Here is a 17,536-nt window from a genome sequence, read left to right as displayed (position 1 = left end):
GAGGGGAGGGGGGAGGGCGAGAGAAATTATCGCTTTCAAGGTTACACCCCAATGACTCAGCTTTCTTCCACTAGGCTCCACCTCCTAAAGTTTCCACCATTACCCAACAGCACCACAGGCTGGAGACCAAACCTTCAACTCATGGACCTCTGGGTGAGAGCTGAGATCCAAACCACTAAAAGCTATAACAAAACATAGATATTATACACACACACATACATTCCACACCTAAGTGTGTATAAGATTTATACTACTATAGAAATATTCATGGTAGTCATATATTTGCATGCATGAATGTCTTTGCACATATTTGTGTAGCAAATTAATACCTTTATTATCTATCGGTATGCATCAAATAACAAACAAAAAACATCTAACCTATAACTCCTGTTTTTCCTGGTATATTTTCTTGCTCTAAACTACCCAGTTTTCCTGTTTCCTAGCATATAGTAAATTAGCCTTAATATTTTGTCTCCATTTGTTTTTCTTTCTCCCTGAGGAGGTTGAAATGAGCTGTGCAGTAGAGGGAAAAGGAGTAATAAAGAGCCTGGATAATCCATGCAATGGACAATCCCTTTCTTTGTAATTAATTTAATATCCAGTATTCACATAGCAATCAACAAACAAATGTAACTGATTTATAGTAGATTATCTGTTCCCTGAGAGCAGACCCCGCTCTTATGCATTTTTGAGTGGTACACAGACCCATGTGATACTCTATACACAGTAGACATTAAAACTAGTATTTAATTAAATTCCACAAGTGACATAACCAATCTTATTACTTCACAAGTAACTCAAGTACTTCAGTTCACACTACAGCCAACTAGGCCTTCCCATGCCCCTCCTTCAACTTCCCACACCCTCACTGTCAGCGAGAATTATATCTGAGAAGGTCCTACTCATTTATTACCCTGAGGCCCAGTGTCTCTGTGAGTCTTAACATAGACCAAGGGAGCAAACGTGCCTATGAATGGTCATTGACAGAGAAATTTTTGCATGCTCAATATAGCAGCAACTACAGGGAACTCATTGAAATCTATACTTGTTGTTACAGTGGCTAAATTTTGTTAAACTCCAGCAAAATTAGAGTTAATTTTATTTAGTACAAATAGGTTTAAAAATAGCCTCGTAAGTTAGCATAGTTCTGCAATTTTACCATCCCATAGTGATAATGAAAAAATTCTGCTCTTGAGTTTCTTTTCTGCTTTCATTCTGTTAAAACCCCCTCCTCCATTTAAAATTAGACTCTATACTGATAGTATAATTACTGTATAATAGAGTTTGCTCAACCACTCAACACAAAATGCTTTGCTTTCATAGCATTTTAATATGAGCTGCATAATGGCACCAGCTTGAGAATCAGCATGCCGAGAAGGAATCTAAGACCCCAAATGAGCTCAAGTTTGTAAAATTCAGTTCAGCTGTTCAGCAAACTAGTTAATTCTAACTGACTTGACATGTGGATATCAAAATTTTTCTGTTCCCAATCGTATGTCTCGGTTACAAAGAAAACCGTCTGGCTTCAGCCTAACCATGATGTCGACATCTGCCCCACCGGTCTTTTGGGGCCCGGCATGTGTCAGCCTCACCACTTCATATGCAGTGGGATCTTACCAGCTCCTCGTTCACGGCTCTGAACACTGATAATGGAAAGCCACATGCTCCCCGCGATGCATCAATTTTAAATTAAATTAGGCTTTTCTATTTCTCCCGCTAAATACTGCTTTTATAGATTTAACGGCTCTATGTTGCACACCATACTATAAACTATTTACTCCTTTGGGGAATAAAAGATTAACACAAGTAATACAGTGAAACACCTATTTATATCATTATAATTTTCCTTTTGCAATAATAAAGGCTTGTTTGACCTTTTAAATGTCCAGTACTGCCAGAGTTAACATAGCTCACACTGCATGTCTACTTTATTCATTCATCTCTCTAAAATACTTCGTAGCCCAGGTGTTTGCTGAGGAACTAGTCCCAAAAGGCAATGAGTTTGTTTTACAATCAGTGTTTTGTGCAGTTACTAGTGGTTGCAGTGGGTGATAGAGAAGGAGCCCAAAGGAGGGGTGGAATTTTTCACTCATTTCCCACATGAGTAATAAATTCAGTAGCCGCATCCGGTAATAAAACTAATAAATGACAATAAGGAGTAGTGGGATCTATGCCAAACTACGCAGAGTATAACTCACCTAGACCTTTTTGTTTTGTTTTATTTTATTGCTATCACTCTGGCCCAATGAGCCAGAGCTACTGGGTTAATGTAGCCCTCCCTATAGCACTGTACCAATAGGGCATACTCCAAGATACATCATAAACTTGTCTCCTTTTAAACTATTTTCCGAACTAAAGTCCAAAGGACACTAAACTTCTGAGAATAGGAAAACTTGATCTATAATTTGAGAATTTTGATGTCTGGAATAAGGAGATTTCATGTAACTATTATGCTTTAGATCTAAAATATCCACTTAATGGCTCTCCACTTAACAGGTTTCACTGCATTACCTGTGTTAATAATATTTTATACCCAAAGAAGTAAACGGTTTATAGTATGGTGTACAACACAGAACCATTAAAGAAGTCTCATGTATTCAGAGGTGGAACTTTTTTACTTACTTACTTACTTACTTACTTACTTATTTATTTATTTATTTATTTATTTATTTTGGAGACAGGCTCTCTCTCACTCTGTAGTTGAGACTGACCTGGAACTCACTATGTAGCCCAGGCTAGTCTCGAACTCACAGTGATCCTCCTGTCTCAGCCTTCCAAGTGCTGGGATTACAAGTGTGTGCCTCCACGCCTGACTCAGAGGTGGAAATTTTGAAAGGCCATTGAATCATGGCGATGTTGTACTCACTAATGGATTAGTCTTGATGAGTTCATGGCTGATTGTGCTGTTGGGAGGCGGGATCTGGTACAAAGAGGTGGGTCACTGGGGGTATGACCTGAAAAAGTATGTCCTTATCCCCGCTTGAAAAAGTATATTCTTGTCCCAGGTTCCTTCCTTCTCTCTGCTTCCTGGCTTCCATAAGGTAAGAAGCTTTCCTCTGCCACACCTTCTCCCCATACAACTTTTGCTTGGACCCAGCCTACCAGAGACTAAATCCCCCAAAACCATCAACCTAATAAAACTTTTCCTCCTTTAACTTGTGCGTATCCAATATTGTGTCTAGCAGCTGGGAAAGTTATTTAATACATTATCATGATGTTTTAAATATATTTTATTATTTGTGCTGACTTGAAATTAAAAGAAACTTCCTGGGTAATTTTAAATTTTCTATTTGAATACCACTTTTGCAACATTTTCTCTCGCCATTGCTTCTAAAGAAATAGAAAACATTTATCGTATTCACATCTATAAACATAAATGTGGAACCTCTAGTAATCTTCACCAAATATCCCCCTATACACAAATCCTTCTCAACCTTCTGTATCAGTAGGTAAGACCATGTAACTGGCTGTAGCCAATTAACTATGAAAGATGTCACTTTTAGGCAATGTCATTTTAGATGAAGAAATGAGAAGTCTTGGTATTTTTCTCATATCTTCCCCTGCAAACAGAGACAATAAAAATGAGCACATTGTTCACTGTTCAAAAAGTACAGGCATGAGGTGGTGAATTCCACATCAGCCTGATTTGGTGAGCGATTGTAAGCAAACTGACTTCCTCTTCCACTCTCTTAGTCCATGACATGCTGCTATTACAGAACACCTGAGACGTGGTAATTTAAACAGAAACTTATTGGCTCAGTGTGGAGGCTGGAAAGTCCCATATCGAGGTACTAAAAACTGGTGAGGGTTTTTTACTGTATCATTCCATGCCAGAAGTTGCCACATGGTTGCAGAGCTTAAAAAGGAGAGAGAAAGAGAGAGAGCAAGAGCGAGGATAATAACATTAATCCATTCATGAAGTCAGAGAGCTTGTGGCCTAAAATCACCTCCTTAAACATCCCACTCTTAATTTTGCTAATGGCAATCAATTTTATATTAAGTTTTGAAAGAGATAAACATTCAAACTACTTACAAAGTTGAGCAAGAAAGAAAGTCCATTATATTAACCACCAAAATTTGGATTTGCTTTGTTGTTTGTTTTCCGTGTGTGTGTGCATGCGCGCGTGTGCACGCCAATGTAACATATACCAGCCTAGCCCATGAAAGCAATGACCACACGTCTTTGCAGTGGCAGACTCCTTAACCAAATTTCACTCGGCCTTCTCCAAGCACTCTAGGGCTCAATCTTGGCAGCTCCCTATTAGAACTGCTTCTCCCAGCTTTAGCAAAAATCCTGCCAAATCAATTTACCATCAGTCCCCCATCCTCATCACCCTGCCTGCCTTCAAAACAAATTCTACCTCATTGTTTCCTGGAGGGGGCTATGCACAGACCCACACCCTGCCACTTGACTAAAAGTTCCCACTCATCCATGCTGTGATCTGAATTGAGCCCAGTTCTACACGGAGGTCTCTTTTCTCCTGTTGCAGTCGTCCCCTAATAAAATCTATTTGACCAGTTCACTGCCATGCTCTGACTTTAAACAGCAGCGCTTCTCTATACCATGTTCTTTCTTTGTCCATCTCTTCATTCCACCTGATTTCACCCATAGCTTCTAAGCTAGATCAGTATGTAACCACTATCACCCCAGCAATTTTGTAAAGGCAAATTTTTACGAATCTCTCTGCTCTCCCAAATTTGTTTCTCTAAATTAAATCAAATACAGAATCCCCAAATTAAATTTAAAGAAAAAATGTTTCTTGAATTTGACTTATGGGATAGACAACTACTAGTTTTTCTCCTCAACATTCTACATTATAAGCCAGGTGTGGTGGCGCACGCCTGTAATCCCAGCACTCAGGAGGCTGAGGCAGGAGGATCACTGTGAGTTCAAGACTGGCCAGGGCTACACAGTGAGTTCCAGGTCAGTCTCAACTACACAGTGAGACCCTATCTCAAAAAAAATAAAAAAAAAATAAAAAAAAATTCTACATTATAGTTCTGAATTGTCAATCTTAATACACTATTGCACCTGCACAATAATGATTAATTATTACTTTATTAGGAGCACACATATGTTCATCATTGACACACTAACTACTAAACATGGAGGTTTGATTGATTCAAGAGATGAAGGCATAGTTTTGTTTACAAAATGCAATCTTCCATGGAGGTAGTTGCTGTGTGCCGAGGACACTCTATAGGTGATTGCTGTCACTGGTGATGAGGGAACCTTCTATTCATAACTCTAACTCCTATGTGTTCATGGGGGGGCTGGCGATGCAGAAAGAATTCTGCTGAAAGGACCCTAGTATCAGAGAAATGTAAAACAATATGACAGCAGAAAATGGGCCAAAAGTCAGCAACAAGTCAAGGATCTGAGTGATTTTTCAAACTGTAAAAATATATTTTATTTAAATATATGTTTGTTAATTATATTATTTATCTTTATATAAATGTAGAATATATATATATACATATATATATACATACATATATATATTATTGTTGACCAAATAGTGCATTTAAATGTAGATTCAAAAACAGCAAGCCTGCTCCTTCTCTGTCAGCAAAAATGCTAAATAGGGGCTAAATTGTCTTCCTGGGGGGTGGGGAGCATAGTCAACTGAAAACACACCTGAAATTGGAGCCAACAGTCAATATAGATCAAGCTAAGCAAACAGACAATTCCACTGACCAACTCAAAATCAAGTTATATTTTTTAAAAGGTATAAAAGTGCAAAAATACTTGATGAGACCCGGAAAAGGCAGGGAGCAATTTCACAGACAACAGCACAATTCTCAGGGCGCTCTGAGTGGGCCTGCAGGCAGAGCAGTCCCGCCCCGCTTCCCAACCCCCATCGGGGCTCTGTGCTAGAGAGCGCGGAGCAGAGTAACTGTCGGGGCTGCGGAGGACTCGCGGGCTAGGGAGGAGGGGCGGTTCCCACTCTCTTGGCCCAGGTTAAAATGGAGGCTATTACTTGCTGAGAGCAGATTTGCTCTCTTTTTTAACCACTAGCTGAGTTTCTCTCAATTGTTCTCCACATTGCGTCACTAACCAGCCCCAGGGTGTGGGATTCTGGCAGCAGCAGCTCTTATCTTTGATTCTCCTACTCCCACCAGCTCCCCTCGGTTTCTCTCTCTCCAGTGACTTTCTTTGGTAATGGAGGAAAAAAGGCTTTGAAATCCCTTTAGCTGTCTGAATGCTGTTTACAAGTGATTATTTATGAAGGAGCGGAGTGTTTGCAAAAAGCAGCTGGTTATGTGAGATCTAAAATATTATTAAATGTATTTGCAGCTATACAAGACGCATTTGTGTAAGAGACATGGAATTTTGCAGGACATTAGGGATGCATTTTATGTACCTTCATCATATGCTTATTGAGAATGATAAATTGTACTGCGCACAAGGACATGACAGTGGTGTTTCTTCAAAACTTATCTTTTCCAGATTACCACTATATATGAAAACTTCTAGTTTTTTATTGAAATGAACTTTGCCATATTTAAGGGAACAAAATAACATTTTTCACTTTTAAAGGCAGCACTGTATGAAATAATTCATTTTCCAGCTTCCTTCCTCAGTAACTGTGACTCATTTGATGCAGGTGAGCTTTTGGTACATTTAGGGGAGACTGTATCTTACACATCTGCAAATGCAGTGATCTCTTAGATCTCAGTGTCTTTGTCTGTAGAGAGAGAGAGGACTGAATTCCAAGTGCCCAGCTCTGACAGCATATTGCTGACCAAAAAATATACCAAAAAGACAAAACAAAGTGATTCAGTAAAGTTTTAAAAAAACAACTGCTGAGTTTGGATTAGACAAAAAAGCAACTCAGACCACCCAAAAAATTCATTTTGCGAACATTAATTTCTTAAATGATTAAAGAACAATTAGATCTGCCTTTCTTCCTTGAAGTAAATTGGAAGTTCCTTGAGGCTAGGACCAATGTTTTAAATGAAAAATGAAATTTCCCAAAAGAAAATCAAGACACATCTCTCATTCTGCTGGATGAATGGCCATCCTAACGACAGATGATATTAGAGCCATCAAAAGAACCCAGGTCTTAGCTGGGGATTTAGCTCAGTGGTTCTGGCGGCTGTTTCACAAGTGCAAGGACCCTAAATTCAATCCCCAGTAGCAAAAGAAAAAAAGAACCCAGGTCTTGGAACTTCCTGCCCACTGCTTTTTTTTTCTTTCCCTTACAATTTTCTGCCATTGAGATTCAATGTAAAAGGATTCAAGGGAGAGACAATAAATGCTATTTGGGAAGAAGAGATCTGAGAGCACTGCAATAGACATGCGATGCGAGGATTCTAAAACCTTGGCACTGGCTCTTTTTTGCCAGCAATATTTCTTAAAGCAGATACCCCTCCCTCGGATCCTTTATAGAGTACAGAGGGCTGCACACTTCCTGAGAGAACCCTGTTGGCTGGCCAGCCTCCCTAATGTTTGTACTGAAACTTTACTGGCAGAGCCTGGTGCCTGGCGGTGCCCAGGTGAGCACTGATCGGGAGCCCACTGGGCTGGCTCAGGGCTGAAAGGCAGTTCTGGAGGTGGAGAGCAGCACTCTCAGGAGGTTGTAGGCACAATCTCAGTTTGCAATCCTGTTCTGTCCAAACCAAAGGGAAACAGTGCTCTGGCTTGGATGCTTTTCCAAATGATTTTGACCAAGCAGGATATATAAAAAGAATCTGACTTGACACATGCAAAGAGAGAAAAATATTTTTCTATTTTCCCTTTATTTTTAGCCGGGATGTGGTCTCCTAATTATTTTAAGAAAATTGCTACCATAGCTTTTCTGTTTCTGTCATGAGAGTCTCAGATGGGCTGGGAGAAGCATGGGGTTTTCATCTCCAGTCCCCACCATTCTGGTGCTTGATTTCAGTGTTTCACTGCATCTCTCTGTAATGTCATTTTTAATTCCTGTCCTTGCCTACCTCAAACAGACGCTGCGAGGACAAATAAGATAGCTAGCTCAGTGTTTCCTCTTTCCCTACCCATCTGGTTTCCCGATTTGCAAGGACCACATAGGGTTCTGGACTAGAAAACAATAGGACAGTGCCAGAAATGAAAGGGGGCAGAATGGAGCCAGGCGGAAGCCCCACAGGACACGAGAGGCAGAGATCCAGGCCAGAGCTGGAAGGCTAGACCAGCCACAATTTCACATACTAATGTTATGCCCAGTTCCCATAAATACACATTTAAGTGGTTATGGGAGCATCTTTGAGTCATTCAGGACATCGCTGAGTCATTCAGTCATTGGTTATATTATCACTGTTTGAAATCTGAAGTATGAAATGATAGGGACTACACAGCTGGGATTTTCTTCCTTTTATGAGGAAGTATTCTTGACTTGTGTGGGCCAGGCCTTGAGGCCCTCTTTTGTCATTGAAATCCTGAAAGTGAGTTAACTAACTGTTTTAACTAATTTGGATCCAATTAAAGCACTTTTTGCAGCACCTCCCGGCTTTAAAACATCCAATAGACCTTAAACCACCAGACAACAGAAATGAAGTCCTCCAAAAGGCCAAGAACAATGCAGAGCCCTCCTCCCTCCTCCCATCAGCTCCTTCTCTCCCTCTCTGTGGTTGAACTAATCCTCTCACAAGTTCCCCAAAGTTCTTCTACCATGGACATACACAGAGAAACAAGAGAAGGAGCAGGACCCTGAGCAATTCTGCTCTTTGTCAGTGTTAATTGTGAGGCAGTTATCTGATCTGCTGTGACTTGCTCTTTCTGGAAAGGCTTGCATAATTTGGAAATAGAATTCCAAGATTCTCCTCTATTGTAAATTGTGCTTCTGCCAATTGCTTTTGTCAGGACTCCCCATTTCACCTCCTGTCTCTCCTCTCCACTTCTGCAAAAGCGCTGATGTGTGAAAACGAATTACACAGATTAAAAAGCAGCTTTTTCATACATGGGAATACAAATGACAAATGGAGGCATGGTACCTCCTCACACGGAACTCTATGAAAAAGAATCACTTGAGTCAAGACGCCGTCCTGACGCTACGAGGCAAACAAACCCACAAATGCTGTGAGACTCGAGTGAAGCCACATGGAGAATCTAGAGCAATGTTCGACTTTGTGACAGCCCACAATGATAATCTCATTATTAGGCTTTCAACAAAGCAATACTATAACGACATCACCCAGTCTTATAATTAAAGTTGTTCTTTATATAAAGCTATTCTGCTTCCTAGAGAAATGTTTATGATGTTAAATAACTCGTGTCTCAAAGACATCCCCCAGTTCACAAATGTGGAAAGAAAAACACTCCAAAGGAGAAAGCATGCAGATATGTGTTCTCTGCAACATGTGAGGTCCTGGGTGCTATTTTCACTCACCTGTCAGGCTGGGGCCAAATGAAAAGCAACCACCACTGCGGTGTGGACTGTGAGTGTACCGAAGCATCCTTAGGGTACATCATGGGGTGCAGTCGGAGGCCCTGTAAGTTGGAAAGAAGTGATGTGGCTGGTTTCCGGGATGACCACACTGTGCCACTCTATTGATCCCCTCTCACAATCAGCCCTCAGGTTTGGGGACCTCAAGAAATGGAAAATGCACTGTGTGCACTAAATTAGGGGCTTTGAATACCTTACTAAGGAGAAGAAACTTCGGTTTTCCTGTTTATTTGCTTAGTGTTGTTTGTTCTGAGTAGAGGAAGGGCAAGGGTAGCAAAGGAAGACAGGAAGCACATTCTGCTACCCAAGCAGAAAGTCTCCCTCAGCACCACTTAAAAACTCTGTTTCTTGGTTCCAGATGAAGTTATCAAGGTTGCATAACCCATGTTTCCTCATCTCTGCATGGAATAATTCTACAGTCTGTTCCCAGGTTTGTTGTGAAGGATAAATGGGATAATCTGTGAAAATCCTGGGCCTTTCTACCTAGAGAATATGGGCTCATTAAAGAGTAGTTATTGGCAAGGTGATTACTAGGAGTGTTTTTATTTTAAATAGGCTTGGGTGAGTAGAAATGAAACCATTTGTCTTCTAAGTAGTAAGAGCTTCCCTCTTAGGGGCTTGGGGTATAGCTTGGTGGTGCGGCATTTACCTAGAATCTAGCATATACAGGGCTCTGGGTTTGATCAAAAACACTGCCAAAACAAAGAATGTTTCCACCTCCTATAACAGAGCAGAGTAGTTGAAGCAAATCTAACAACAAGGAAACAACTGTTTTATAAAGCAGCACAGTGCTCACAGTAACATTGACTATGGATCCTTTACCCTAGTTTACCTTTCTAGACTTTTCACAGAACGTTCACCTCTATTTTCAGTGTTTCTTGTTTTGCGTGGGACAGTTACCATCATAGGACACTGTCATCTGCACAGTGCCCAATGTTTAGCTTCCCTGGCCCCTCCCACTTAGTGGATCCGAAAGGTCCTTAAACCTAGTCGAATAGTAATGCAAACCAATTAGCAGACCAAATGATACTGCACCCATGTCCACTGGCTGCATGGGAAATACAAGTGCCCAAATTGAGACATTTTGGTAGAGAAAGTATCACTGTGACTATTTGGTAACCAGACCAAGTGAGCATAGAGTGACTGGCCAAGTTAATCAGAAAGCACAGACATAAAAACAAATAGAACATAGATGATTTATATAAGCAGCTAACAACAGTTACCAAGTGGGGTAGGCAAAGGGAAGGCACTTAGGAGGCTTTTTACAACTACCCGGGAAGCATCACAGACATTCTTCACCCCAGTAACAGAAAGTTCCTGTGAATGATGAGGCTGTGCTTTTCCTCAGGGTCTGAGAGCAGAAACACTGGTGACGGTGACGAGTGCTGAGAATAATTCTCCAGCTTTGGGGATTGGTTTTCCGCGCCCCAGCTGTCCTACTGAGAAGTGACAGGAAGAAGGCAAAAGGCGGGAAGGATCACAGTTCTGAAACACCTGAGTACACGGATGGCCAGTCCTTTCAATGACCCTCACTAACATTGACCTCGGGATTTTAACACTGTCCACTCCTCTGCTGGCTACACATCACAAGATGACATATGGTTAATTTTAAGTGATATCTGCATCTCATGTCTTCTGTCGTGGGGTGTTGTAGAATTCAGAGGTCGCTGTCTCTGTTGGAAAGCATTCCCCTCTGCTTTATTGAAATCAGTGAGAAAGGACACTGCTACAGAATGAACTTTATTGTACAGCCCGCTGTTTGAACAAGGAGAGACACCTGGGTTGGTTGTCCACCTTCAGCTCTGTGCGAAGAGAAGCGAGGCTGTGCGGCAAGGACCGCCAGTTCTGTCCAGTGTTTTCTTTTGAGCCTCTGAATGCATTTTTTAGCTTGAAAAGAAACTGTGAATTCTGCTGTGCAACAAGCTCAGACTTTGTTTTGTGGAAATCTTCAGAGACAGAGCCAAGTCTGACCTGAAGAGCACCAAGTCTTGACTCTTTGTTGTGTGCTTTGGACCCTACATATAAAGGAACACTGAGTCCTCTCTAAAAGACAAAGAAGAATCTAAATTCCTTTGTGTCCCAGAAAGGGTTCTACTTCCTTGTAGGTTAGGCTAACTTTCTATCCCCTATACACACACTTCTTGCCCTTTTCATCGCTTAGGGGAAAAATGTCAAAAGTACCCAAAAATGCAGATGTAATGCATAATATCATAGAAAATACTTAGAATGATTTCAGCATGTCTGCCTACACACACACGCACGCATGCACACACACACACACACACACACACACACCATAGGCATACAGGCCACAGAACAGGGAAGGAAGGGAATGTGGTAATAATGTCTCCATTTAATTGTAAAAGCAAACAAATGTTTTAATGTCATTTGCCTGATTTTCAAGTCACGAGTCACTGTTGGAATGCCAGCCACTACGCACCAGCTACTGGGTGAGGTGATGAGGAGGAGAGAGGAACTGTACCAAGGACATCAAAGGCAGTCACAACAGTCCCTGGATTACACCAGTCCCTGGAATATGCAAGTCACTACGTCTCTGCGGTGTGAAATGGCAGAGGACATCTCTCATACTTCTCCGGGCTTCCAGGAGCCTGTTGACGAAGCTGAAGAATGAAAAACACAGTAGAAGAAACTTGCAAGCAAAGAAAGAACACCACACAGACAACAAGTAATAGGAGGTCGGGGGAGGAAAGTGTTCCTAACAGTCCTTTAGGAAGCTATCTGACCTTCAGCAGCACTTTAGGAGCTCCTAGTATCTCATGATAAAGAGACCAAACAACTGCTTTTTGTTTTTGTGGTACTGGGTATTGAAGCCAGGGTCTTCACACTAAGCTATGTCCTCATCCCTTTTTTAAAAAAATTTTTTTTGAGACAGTCTTATTTGGTCACCAAGTTGCCCAGGTTGGGCTGGGTCTTGCAATTCTCCTGCCTCAGCCTTCTACCGGGCTGAAATTATACACATATGCCACCATACCCGAATGACTTTTTAAGGAAATGTACACCACTGTTTTATATGAAATCCTATTTTAGAGACATTAATTCACTTATGCAACAGTCACGGGGGACCTGCCATGCTAGGCACTGCAGGAACACAGATAAATCTGGTAGAGACCTTGCACTAAAGATAGTGATTGTGCAGACTATGTATTCTTCTCACTCTTCACTCTCTCCTTATACCATGCGCTTTACCTCGAGACCTATTAGTAACATGGCATCAGAGTACGTGAAGTAGATTTCTCCACATCTTTCATTTTGGGTTTGGCCTTGTGACTTGCTTAAACCAAAGGTTATGTTGGTGCATTTGGCATGAGCCAAGGCTTTAAGTATATTGCACCATTTATTTTGGCCTCTTGTGCTTACTATTTCTATAGGAAAAATTTGTCCTAGAAAACAATGAGAAAATAAGAAGCATTTGAAGGAGGCCTATGTTTAATTCTCAAACTAGAATCCAGCTGATCCCAGCTTTGAGCAACCAAACCACAACAGACCTAAGGGGTGGGGGGTGGAATATAGAAATGTCTGTGGTTGGAAACCACTAAGTTTTGGGGATTGTTTTGCACTTATTATAACAACAGCTTAATACACTGACCCATGGCATGACTCGCCTTTTCAAACAATGCAGTGTGCAAAATTTTTATTAGTGCCTTCTAGGATGACAATATCTCTAGTTTTCCCAGGACTGCTTCTATTCTAAAACTGAAAGTCTGACATCCCAGAAAATCTGGGACATCTATCATACTAGTGCCTTGCCACTTCTAATTTTTGGAATAATTTTTGCCTTGAGTGTAGCTCTGTTCTGGGTACCCAAGGCCCTGAGGCTGTCTCTGAATGCTCCTGCTGGGCAGATACACCACGCACACACATATACCATCTCTGCTCTACTATTTCTACCCACTATGAGCAGTTTCCTGATGCCAGACCCACCTCCCTTCAAAACCACCTATGTCCTGTAGTTACTAATGGTGATAACACTTACGGCAATGCTTTAATTCCAGATAGAAATGGTCCTACCACCGTCAACCCATCTCCATTAGAGACATCTGTAATCAATTATGATTCTTTCCCATTATCATGTGGATCCAAAATTCTGCTCAACATAATGCTTTTGAAACCCGCTTCAAACGTCCAGAGTTGCACTATAAAATGCATCCCATATGCCCAACACACTTTAGGGGAGAGAAAACCTGATTCTACAGTGGTAATTTAACCTGAGTCTGCTTTTGAGATGCTGGTGGAAACATAAAATTGAAGGATCCAATTCAGAGACGTACAAAAATGTTCCTGGCCTTTATGTTCTCATTTGAAAAAAAAAATCATTTATTCCATGACCCCTAGGCTAAGATGTTTCTCTCTGAAATGCTATGACTTTAAACTAATTTCTCCTATGCCTTCCAGATGCAGTGGACTGCGTTTCTATGAACCTCTACCCAAGGGTTTCCTTTAAAAAAGAAAGATCAAAAATAGCTGTGCTTAGAGGATCAAATGAGATCACGGATTTAAAAATATTTTGTTAGTTGCAATGCGTTCTAGAAAAGAGAAGGGAAATGATTTTATGGTTATTATTTATTGTCATTAGGTCTGCTTCTATCCTCTTCCTATTGCAGACATGCAGCAACTTACTGTCAGTTGAGCCAGAGTGGGGAGAACTCAGGAGGATGCTGTTCTCTCCCCCCACTGAATAAAGGGGGGGAATTTCTCTTCCCCCATTGAATGAAGAGGGAAAATTTGGCAAATCCAATCACCACAGTAGGGCATGGGTATCAGAAAATAAGTTTGGATGAAAGAACACTATTGGAGCCTGGCAGCTACTTTAAACACTTCAATCTTCCTTTTACGGCTCCTCAAAATTGCAGAACTATACCTCACTTTCAATTAAGGTTTTCCTGAACCAAAAGGGCAATCAATTACATGATCAAGAAGCTTCACCTTAATTTACCTAAAGGTTTTAACCTGTTACCTGTTACAGAACTCATCTTATACAAATAGCAGCATCCATCAAGAGTTACAATGTTGTTATTTGTCCTATAAACTATCTGAAGAAGAGCCTTAAGTGAGGAAAGTGACATCCATAGCCTCTAAGGAAAAGGGTGGCCGAAGAGGTTGGCCCACACCTGCAGCACCAGAGTTGTATGCCCTCATGAGAAAGACTGGAAAGTAGGTTTTCCCTGCCTGCACTGGTGCCAGCTAGTCTACCTCACCCAGCCACCTCCTGTTCCTTTCCATCAAATACTAATGACAGTAGCTATAATAGGCCTGCAAAACATTTCCTAAATACAATCTGCTTTTTAAAAAAATATTCACATTTAAATGAAATTAAATAACTAAAATTGCATATCATTCTTAAATTTTTTCTTAATTTTTAAATGCAAATAACAAAGAGTGATCATGGTATGGTGCAATCTCTATTGTTATAGGGTTTTTTATATTACTTATTTTTCCATTAATAAGAAAGACATAATCATCAAGGTTAGTTAATTAATGTATTGTCTATTAAATGACTATACCTTTACTTACTTGAAGTTCTCGATCATTTTTCATAAAATTGAAAATATTTGTAATCATTAGTAACTATTTACTCTTGAAATAAAAACATTTGCTCTTCTTGGACTAGAGGTTCCATTTGACCCAGCCATCACTCTGCTGGGTATCTTTCCAAAAGAATTAAAAGAATCATATCACAGTGATATATGCACACCTATGTTTATAGCGGCACAGTTTGTAATAGCTAAAACTTGGAAACAGCCCATTTGCCCATCAGTTGGAGACTGGATACAGAAGATGTGTTTTTTCTATAAAATAGACTACCACTCAGCCATAAAGAATGAGAAAGTAGAGTCGTTCATGGGAAAATGGATACATATTGAGGATATACTTCTAAGTGAAATAAATAAGTCACACATGTGTAAACACCGAATTGTTTCTCTGGTGTAAAAAACTATAACAGTACATAATGAGATAATTAACAATGTGAAATAGGAAGAAAAAGGCTAAAGGTGTAGGGAAAGTGGGAAGGGTAGGGGAAAGGTAATAAGGGAAAAGAAAAAAATATGAGAAATTGAAAAAATGGAAACAAAGTGTTTGTAAATGGGGAGGGGAGGAGGGGGTGAAGGGAGGGCAGGGACAAGGGGGAAAAATGAGAACTAAGACCTCTCATGTACAGGTACAAGATCCCAATAATACATGTAACTGTACTGTATACCTAAAGTGTACCAATAAACTCAATGAAAAAAAAGAAAACATTTGCTCTTGAAATAAAAACATACATTTGTATCTTACATGGAAAGAGAATTTCAATTTATAAAGCATATAATGTGTAGAAAGTTTACTTGTATCTTAATGTGACTGTTCTGGTGGGCATGCTTTGTTTATATTACTGATTTTATTATGCCAATTAGACATGATGATACCTAATTCGACCCCCTTGATCATTGATTATCTCACCTCCAGAGATGCCAATAATAATATTGAGATGAACATTTGTTTACTCGGCCTTTAAAGGCCAAATAGACAATTTGGCAAAACGCAATTATGAGATTCAAGCAAAAATTTACTACATTCCTACAGGAATAGAATTTAAATAAACAGAATCGAATCACAATATAAGTTCATCAAACTGAAATTAAGAGTCTATAAACACAAGAGGATATATTTCACCTTGTTAGAGGAGAAAATGCTCCAGCATCATAAATGTGTCCTTCTTGCTCTTATAAACAAAAGAATCTATAAATGTGCACACACGAGGAAACATCATTACAGTCATCCTAAATGTCCAATCTTCTGATCTCAAAATTTCAGCCTCCCCTGTATACCTGACCCTTTCTTTAACAAGTTTCTGAAGCTGCAGTTCAGAAACCACTGCAACCAGTGTGGCTAGGAAGTAACTTCCCTTTCCTTTTTCCTGCTGAGAGGCTTCTTTGGGGAACTCCTAATAATTTACAAGAAATTTTCAGAAAGACATCCCTGCCCGCAGCACTGGCACCCTTCCTGGGCCCTCATGACAAATGCTTTAATAATCTGCCTGTGTGCTGCCTGTCACCCTTCAAGGCTCTGTTCTAAAGACATTTGCTTTTAAAATCCAGTTGAGAAAAAAATGCCCGGGACAGAGTTGCTCTTTCCATGGTTCTGTCCACAGCTTGCCCATGGGTCAGTGCTCTGTGGAGCCAGTGCCTCCAAGCATAATTATTAGATGAGATGTTTCCTCCCGAAGCAGCACAAGCTGCTTCCTTCTTTCGTAAGGTAAAATGTGTGGATTAATCCATAATCAAACAAGTAGGGAAAATCGCTACTTAGCATATGCACAGCCCAGAACAAAAACCCTAGCACCAATTAGTAACAATATGAATTTAAGTCAGAATAGCCAATTTGCCAGCATGAAAATTCCCGTCAGGAAAATGTTTCTTCCTTTCCCATTGTAACAGCCCCCTCATGCACAAATAATAGAATGCCTGAGAGCTAGAGAACTTCTATTAATACCTGTAAGGGCTGCCATATTTAGCTATTGTCTTCACAGCAGCAATGACCTATGGTGGTGGGGGCAGAGTGCGTTCTCAGTCCTCCCAGCGGGTGGCTTGACAGGAGCCATGGCTGGGACAGGGCGCTAGTTGGAGCAGCCATAAAGCTCAGATGGCACTTGGGAGAAAGAGCACTGGGGCTGCTCAAACTCTCAGACAGCTTTTCTTCAACCTAGCTGTGAGGCTTGACAAGTCCCTCAGGATCTCTGAGACTCAGTTTCCTCATTACAAAATGAACGAAGGGACAAGGGAGAGTTCTTTGGGAACCAAAGTGCCACTCAAACACAGGAAATGATTAGTAATGGAATCACAGTGTAGCTTCCCCGTCAGCCTGAGGGTGTGTGGAACACAGTCCCTGGTCTGCAGCCTTGGTGTGGAGACAGCCAAGAGTCCAGTCATGCTTCCTCACATCATCATAGGACAAATTTTCCTTTCCCTTCACCTCACGTCTTTGGAAATGAACTTTACCTTTGTTGAACCCTATTACAGATAGAAGACTGTGTTTACATTAGAATGATGAGGTTGAAGAGGCAAAGGATCTGGGTTCAAGTCCCAGTAATACCATTTAACTGTAGGAATTTCTGCAAGGTGTTCAATTAG

The 17,536-nt window shown here is 40.6% G+C and overlaps 1 long non-coding RNA gene across 2 annotated transcripts in view; it reads right to left on the bottom strand.

Moving 5' to 3' along the window:
- LOC104867881 overlaps window positions 1–17,536 on the bottom strand; it is a 587,910-nt gene that overhangs the window by 312,499 nt on the left and 257,875 nt on the right. The window contains exon 3 of one of the 2 annotated variants that reach the window (XR_781883.3): window positions 9,351–9,451. The exons of the other annotated variant lie outside the window; for it this stretch is intronic. This is a non-coding gene — a long non-coding RNA (uncharacterized LOC104867881). The remainder of the gene's footprint in view (window positions 1–9,350; window positions 9,452–17,536) is intronic. 2 annotated transcript variants of the gene reach the window in all.

Source organism: Fukomys damarensis, unplaced genomic scaffold, assembly GCF_012274545.1.
Source record: "Fukomys damarensis isolate Sample0158 unplaced genomic scaffold, DMR_v1.0_HiC HiC_scaffold_12, whole genome shotgun sequence".
In the NCBI taxonomy this organism is placed as follows: Eukaryota; Metazoa; Chordata; class Mammalia; order Rodentia; family Bathyergidae; genus Fukomys; species Fukomys damarensis.
Note: the sequence above shows the minus strand (reverse complement) of the source record. Positions and strands in the feature narration are given on the sequence as shown.